The sequence below is a fragment of the Myotis davidii genome, unplaced genomic scaffold (genome assembly GCF_000327345.1).
Source record: "Myotis davidii unplaced genomic scaffold, ASM32734v1 scaffold631, whole genome shotgun sequence".
In the NCBI taxonomy this organism is placed as follows: domain Eukaryota; kingdom Metazoa; phylum Chordata; class Mammalia; order Chiroptera; family Vespertilionidae; genus Myotis; species Myotis davidii.
The window spans coordinates 787,091-795,650 of NW_006282600.1; positions in this window are offsets into that span (position 1 = coordinate 787,091).

Consider the following 8,560-nt stretch of genomic DNA (forward strand, 5'->3'; position numbering starts at 1 on the left):
TTTTTATAAATTTGGGTGCTCCTGCATTGGGTGCATATAAGTTTACCAGGGTTATATCTTCTTGTTGTATTGATCCCTTTAGTATTATGAAGTGGCCTTCCCTATCTCTTGTTATGGCCTTCACTTTGAGGTCTATTTTGTCCGATATAAGTATTGCTACCCCAGATTTCTTTTCCTTTCCATTTGCCTGAAACGAAGAGAGAATCTTAAAAGCAGCATACTATCAGCTGATTTCTCAATAGAAACATTTCAAGCCAGAAGGGATTGGCACAAAATATTCAAAGTGATGAAAAACAAGGAAGTACAGCTGAGACTGATTTACCCAGCAAAGCTATCATTTAAAATTGAAGGAGAAATAAAGAGCTTCCCAGACCAAAAATAAAAAACAAACAAAAGAAGTTTGTTAACACCAAACAAGTTTTATAAAAAATTTTAAATGGTCTTTTTTTTAAGAAGAAGAAAGAAGGAAGAAAAAGTAACATAGTTATAAAAAAATAAAATGGTAATAAATATGTACCAATCAAAATTCACTTTAAGTGTAAATGGATTAAATACTTCAATCAAAATACATAGCTGAATGGATAAGAAACAATACCCATATATATGCTGTATACAAAAGACCCACCTCAGTCTGAAAAATACACACAGACTACAAGTTCTGAAAAATTGCTTTTAGTATTTTGTTGAGAAAAGTTTTTCATGCAAATAGAAATGAAAAAAAAACACAAACAAAAATAGCTGGGGTGGCAATACTTTACCAGGAAAAATAGACTTTAAAACCATGGTTATTGTAAGAGACAAAGAAGAACAGTAATAGTACATAATGATAAAAGGTTCAATACCAGCAACCCTGAAATAAACCCACAAATATATGGTCAATTACTATTTGACAAGTGAGATAAGAACATACAATGGGATAAAGACAGTCTATTCAATAAATGGTGTTGAGAAAACTGGACAGATACATACAAAAAAACTAAATTAGACTACTTTCTTACACCATATACAAGAATAAACTCAAAATGAATAAAGACTTAAATGTAAGACTTAAAACCATACAAGATACTAGAAGAAAACAGGGTGTAAAATCTTGGATGTTTCTCATAATATCTCCTTGGGCAAGGGAAACAACAACAACAACAAATGGGACTACATTAAACTAAAAAGTTTTTGCACAGCAAAGGAAATCATCAACAAAATGAAAAGACAACCCACTGAATGGGAGAACATATTCGCCAATGATACATCTGATAAAGGGTTAATATCCAACATCTATAAAGAACTCATATAATTCAACACCCAAAAAAACAAACAGTCCAATTTTAAAATGGGCAAAGGACCTAAATAGACATTATAGACATATGAAAAGATGCTCAAAGTCAATAATCATCAGAGAATTGCAAATGTAAACCACAATGAGATATTGCCTCACACCTGTCAGAGTGGGTATCATCAATAAATCAACAAACAACAACTGTTAAAGAGGATGTGGAGGAAAGGTAACCCTCTTGCAATGTTGGTGAGACTGCAGATCGGTGTAGCTATTGTGGAAAAGAGTATGGAGGGCCCTCAAAAAATAAAAATTAAACTGCCTTATGAGCCAGTGATTTCACTTCTGGGTATAATTCCAAAGGAACCCAAACACTCATTCAAAAGAATATTTGCAGTCCTATGTTCATTGCAGCATTATTTACAATAGCATTAATCGAATATTACTTGGCTATTAAAAAGAATGAAATATTACTATTTGTGACAGCATGGATGGATCCAGAGCAGCAGTTCTCAACCTGTGGGTCAAGACCATCAGAAAACACATATAGCGTATCAGATATTTACATTATGATTCATAACAGTAGCAAAATTACATTTATGAAGTAGCAACGAAAATAATTTTTTGGTTGGGGGTCACCACAACATGAGGAACTGTATTAAAGGGTTGAGGCATTAGGAAGGTTGAGAACCACTGAAAAGGGTATCATGCTAAGTACAATAAGTCAGTCAGAGAAAAAAAAATACCATATGATTCCACTTATGTGTGGGATATAATGAACAATATAAAAAAGCAAACAAAACAGAAACAGACTCATATATACAGAGAATAGACTGATGGTTGCCAGAAGGGAAGGAGGTTGGGAGACTGGGTGAAAAGGGTGAAGGAATTGAGAAGTACAGATTGGAAGTAACAAAAATAGTCACGTGGATGTGAAGTACAGCATAGGGAATTTAGTCATTAATCCTATATAATAAAGAGGTAATATGAAAATTAACCAACATGCCCTCACAAGATGGCTGCCTACAACCAGTCCAGCAGGGGGGTTAGTGAGGGATGAAGGAGTGATCAGGCCGGCATGCAGAGGCAGTGAGGGGCGATCAGGCCAGCAAGGCGGGGGGCAGTTGGGAGCGACCAGGCAGGCAGGCAAGTGAGCATTTAGGAACCAGTGGTCCAGGATTTTGCACCAGGCCTCTAGTATTGTAATAATTATGTATGATGCCTGTTGGGTACTGGAAATATCAAGGGAACACTGTAAATTATATGATTGTCTAACCACTATGCTGTATAACTGAAACTAATACAAAATATTATTGAATGTAAACACTAATTTAAAATTTAAAAAAGTAAAAACCAAACAAAGCAAAAAAAAAAAAAAAGAATAATCCTGATGCCTCTTGCATATCATGGAATTGCTCCTGGGAAGTGGATGTAAAACCAGGGACTAAATTTCCCAGCCACCTTTGCATTCAGGCATAGTCATACTCTCTCCAGTGCAATGTGAGCATATATGGTCTGTGTCACTTCTAGGCTGGGGCTTCTGAGAAGTGGTGGAGTTTTCCACACTTCGTTTTCTCTTCTGATGGCCAGAAGCATGAGACCTCTTCTGGGGTCCTATGAGAATGGTGGAAACTCAGAATGGAAACAATTTGATCTCTTAATTATTACAGGAAAGAAAGCAGCCCACCAACCAGTTACATCACAGTCTACCATTCAATGGATGAAACCCTCTATTGTCCTAAACCACTAAAATATTGGGGTTTATTTTTATTACTGAAGCTAGCATCACCCTAACTAATATACTCAGTTAACTGTCCTATCTCAAATATTAAGATCTCAAATTAAATTTAATGTGATCCTTTCTTCTGATATTTCTGTCAGTTTTATTTTTAAACATATGTTGTTGATTTGTATTTAAGGACAAAAACAGAATTTTAAGTTTCATTAATTTTTTAATCATGGTTTCCTTGTGTTTTTGTTTTGTTTTTTAATATATTTTTATTGATTTCAGAGAAGAAGGGAGAGGGAGAGAGAGATAGAAACATCAGTGATGAGAGAGAATCATTGATTGGTTGCCTCCTGCATGCCCCCTACTGAGGATCGAGCTCGCAACCTGGGCATGTGCCCTTGACCAGAATCGAACCCGGGACCCTTCAGTCCGCAGGCCCACACTCTATCCACTGAGCCAAACCAGCTAGGGCATGGTTTCCTTGTTTAATCTGCTATCATTTTGCAGTGATATCTATTTTGTCTTATATTTTCAGGCATCACTGTTCTATTGCCATTTCCTTAAGCTATATTAGACCTTAAACCACCTCTTAACCATAGATAAGTGTGTGTCTTTTTAGATATGGTATTTTGTGGGTGATAAGATGTATTCTTCAAAAGTCATTCTGTTACTCTCTTTTTTAGAAGAAACTTCAAGCCATATATACACCGTTCTTATAATGGATATTCTGCCAGCATGATTTATGGGAAAGAATACTGCATTTAGATTCCAGACTCATCTAAGTCCTAGTTCCACCATTCACTAGGTGTGTTCTCTACTCCCTCTGGATATCAATTTTCTTATTAAATGTAAGTCAAATATTATAGGACTGCCCTGAGAATTAAATGAAACAAAAATGTGAAATGTCCCTGTTGTACTCTGTTGACAATTTGCTTCAGTTTTGCTAGGACTTAAAATATATTGCTTTCCAAAAGAAATATCAAATTACTTGGATCCTCTGTGTTGAGAACTCAAATTCACTTAATTTTGCATAGATTTTGCCTCCTGATTTTTCTTCTCCAGAGCATGAAGAGCAAGGTTTGGAAGCATCCTTGAAATATTTTCTTTATTTTCCTTCAGCAGCTCAATTATGTCCATCTTAAATGAAAATATTTGATATGTTGTTAGCAGGATTTGAACCCAGATTTCCTGGCTCTTAAATCCTGAGCTCCTTCCAGTGTATTAGAATTGTTAGTGGAAGATGAAACATTAACTTCCCTCTTCATCTATCATTACCACTACCATTAAAACAAAGCCCCCAAACCAATGACCCTTTACATAACTAAAAAAATCATGAAAAGTGTGGTAGGTAGTTTAGGGCCACTGAGGTTTTATTAAATTCCAGAATTTTTGCCCCTTCAATTAACTTTGCAATCCCTAGATATAATTGCTTTCTCGATGATTAAGAGATTTGGAAACAATGATGCAAGATAAGTCATCTGGGAGACAACCTTGTAATGCTGCTGATTCGTTATATAATTGTCCTAAGCCTGAATACTGGTGGTACCAAACAATGCTTTGTTGTTCTCAGAAACTCTGAGAGAGCAACTCTGGCACAGAATTTTTCACTTCCCAGAGAAAATATAGCTTTCAATGAGCAATCCAATTGTGGGTTTAGGAAGAACATTTTCTGGGGACAGAATGAATATCCAGTGTTGTGGTTTTTCAGTGAGAGCCATAATTGTGTGTTCCCAAGGGAAGAGGTTCAAGAAGGGCATCTCAGAGGGAAATTTCAGCCCTCCTCTGTGGCCCAAGTATGACCATGGGAGCTGAAAAGTAGATGTATGAAAAAGCCTGGTCTTCTATGAAGGCAATCATTTGTATGCAGTATTTTGAGGGGCTTTAGAAAAGCTTCCCTTACTATATACTGCCCACCACCACCACCACCACCACTGATGCCAACAACTTGACCTGAGCACTTTTGCATTAAGCATTGACATCTTTGAAAACACAAATCACCCTGGTACCAGTGAGGCAGAATAGAGAGAATTTAGGGGGAAAACCAGACAAGTGAAATGAGGAAGTAGGAGCCAACATCACAAGCCCATAAGCCTCTAGGTTCTGTAACCACAAACCCCACCTCCATGCATGATCAAAGGGAAACAGTTTATGGCAGAAAACCCCTGTGGTGGTCATAGAAGGCAACATCAACAAGAACTAGCTAAGATTAGATCAATCCAAGATGGAAGAAAAACTGACCAGAGACTGAGCCCAAAGCTCATTATACCAGCATTATAATGAAAACTGGCACAAGTAGAAGGGGAGTCAAATGGAACAAATGCCATAACACTTCCGGAACAGAGTATGTTAGGAACAAGACCCCCTCCTAACCAGAAAGTGGGGTCAGAATTTGGGTCCAAAAAGTTTAGAAGCAATCCACCCTTGGAAACACATAAAATCCCAAGAATTCACTGATCACATCGGCAGCTCACTTGCAAGTTGGCCCACATTCACATGGATATGTACTTTCACTTCCTTCACAGGGGCATCCATGTACTAGCCTCTCTCTTTGTCTCTGCCTGAATAAAACTTGCTTTTGTTCTCACTCCAACTTGTTCTTTTTTTAAAAAAAACTACATTTTTATTAATTTTAGAGAGGAAGGAAGAGGGAGAGAGATAGAAACATCAATGATGAGAGAGAACCATTGATCGGCTGCCTCCTGCACACCCCCAACTGGGGATTGAGTCTGCAACCCGGGAATGTGCCCTGACAGGGAATCAAACTGTGATTTCCTGGTTCATAGGTTGACACTCAACCACTGAGCAACACTGGCCAGGCCCGACTTATTCTTGAAACCTTTGCTGCACAAGTCAAGAACATGAAACCCTTGGATCAGGCTGGGACAGGGCCAGCCCCTAGCATGAAACCAGTCCAGTGACACCTGTTAAGCTGCTAGTTAGCTCGTTTGTATGAATGAGTTTCTCAGATTGTTAGAAAGCTCCTCTGCATATTATCTGCTTCACAAAGGCTTCAGGGTCCTGGAGCTATGGGTCTCAGCAGGGTTGGTTCCTTAGTGGAACCTAGTCTAGGAATGCTTGCCATGGTGCTGGCAGAGTTAGATGGGAGGTGTCCCTCTGACTGGGGAATCTTAAAACTGTGCTGCTTCCCCTCAGGCTTGGGCTGTCTTTCCAGCCTCTCTGCTGCTCATCCACAAAGGGAGCCCCTTGCTCTTAGAAAAAAGAGGCTCTTTTGGCCTTTCTGGATGGAACTGGCTGCTGAAGAGGGGAATGTGCCAAGAAATGGAAGACAAATGTTCAAATTCCAAAGGGGAAGGGTGGAGTTCAGAAGGAAATCACTGACTTATGTATATTATCTCATGTATCTAAGAGAAAAATGTTACCTGACTCACCGCTGACGGAGAGAAATGAAATGGAGATACTTCTGGGGGAGGAGATATCATCCTAAATCCTAAGGAACAAAGGAAGCTAGTTTGTGTGAGTTCCCTCCCAGGTTCTAAGGCTTGGGCCTTCTTGGGCCATTAGACTGCAGGGAGGGCCTGAGACCAAATCATGAAGCAGGTAGATAGAGTTGAGCTTTGCTGTTCCTCTCCTCACCACTGCCTTCAGTTCTCATGTTGAATCTCTTCCCCCGCTCCTTTCCCCTCTACTTTTAACAGTCAGAGATGAGTATTTCTGGGGTCTTTCCAGTGCCTTAGAAAACTTAGGCCTCATTCAAAATTTAAGGAGTGATAACTTCAAGTGGCATCCTACCTAGGAGATTTCAGATCTTCATTCCCTTGTGAAGGCTCCCATGTATATGTTAAAATTTTATAAACTTTGTATGATGCTATTTTCTTGTGTTTTGTTTTTGTTTTTAAAGAGGATGGTGCAGGCAGAAATGAATGACCATCTCACCACCAGCCCTGAATCTCTAACGGAGCAGTTTTAGGATTAGGAAGTGTGAATCTCAGAGTTCATGGAAGAGTGGGGCTGGGTCCTTGGGGGCTCAAAAAGCAACCTCAGAATTGCCATCCCCGGAAGAGAGAATTCTGAGCCATTTTGCAGCTTTTATTTTCATTGGAGAGAGAGACAAGTATGGCAGTAATTCACTAGAACAGTTTCATATGGTGACAAGTGCTCTGACAAAAATAAGACAGAGTGATATGATAGAGTATGACCAGGGCTTTCTCCCATCCCCAGAAAGCACCTCTCTAGCATTTTGGCAACAGCAGCCACCCTTTATTTCTGTCTACTCCCTTCAGTGTACAGAATTATACTTTAGGCTGAGGCTGTGTTTGAATGAAATCCAAACAGTCTGCCCTGCCTTAGATCAGAATTCAGACAAGCAGAAAAACTCTCAAAACCTCACCTGTTTGTGGTTAATCTCCACCAATCAGAGCTCTGCAGTAAATGCAGTTACAGAGAATTCAAGTATCCATGTGGAGGAGAGAATCTCCTAATCCCCCTTTCCCAGGCCCAGAAGGAAAGAAAGCTGAGCAGAAAAGATGGCTTTTAATGGATTCTAAGAGGCTCCTAAACAAATGTCAAGTTTAACATTAATGTGTTTAGAAAAATCACCCAAGATCATTCTTCTAAAATCTATTTTGTAAACTTCCAGCTAGCAGGCCTCCCAGGATCATTTTTAATTTGTTGGGTTTAGAGATGAAAACTGTCCCTCAGAGACCCCAGGCAGTCAGAAACATCCTCCTATTGATAAGAACAAAAGGAGACTCGTGAGAAGAGACTTTTAGAGTTAGAGCTGAATGTATTCAAAGACAAATTAAAATTAAGAGTCAGCCTGAAGAAACACATGGCTTGAAACTGACCATTCTAACCTCCATTAGCGAGTTTTCCATCCTCTAATGCAGCCCCCAAAGTGCATCCCTATGGAACCAAAGAGGAGTTCCTAGGCAGTCTTTAGGCAATTGTGTGAATCAATTGCCTTCTTGTTTGGTAAAGTAAGTAAGCCATTATTTACAGTTGTCTCTCAGGAGCCTCTGGAGATGCAAAATAATTGTAGTTCTTTGCAATGTGATTAAATTGTGTGCAAGTGATAGCCTGCAGCAAGAACAGTACAGAAAAGTGAGGCAGTACCTTGTTCCAATAGGTGTTTAAATTGGAAAGGTTCACATAGGACTTTCCAGCAAAACAAAGGAGGAAACTTAAAAGACATTTTTAAAATACATTAAAGCTTGTTTGGGCATATGTCTTTCTTGGATTTGGGGAATCACTTCAGATTGGTGTCCCCAGAGCTGGCTGAAACCAGGGAAAGTCCAAGTCCAGTGAATTATTGGCCTGGCTTGCATCTGGGAGGAGCCTACTTTTTTTAAAAAAAAAATATTGAATTTATTGGGGTGACATTAGTTAATAAAATTACATAGGTTTCTGGTATAAAATTCTACAACATATCAACTATATACACTTAGTGGCCAGATTATTATGACCACCCCATCAGTACTTCACAATTAGCTGCACACTTCATTGTATGGGATATGGAAGCCTAAGGCCTGTTCGGATACCTTTGCTGTCTGCAGTTACCAAGATTAAACATCTCCAATTCGCACAGGAGCCCAAGGATTGGA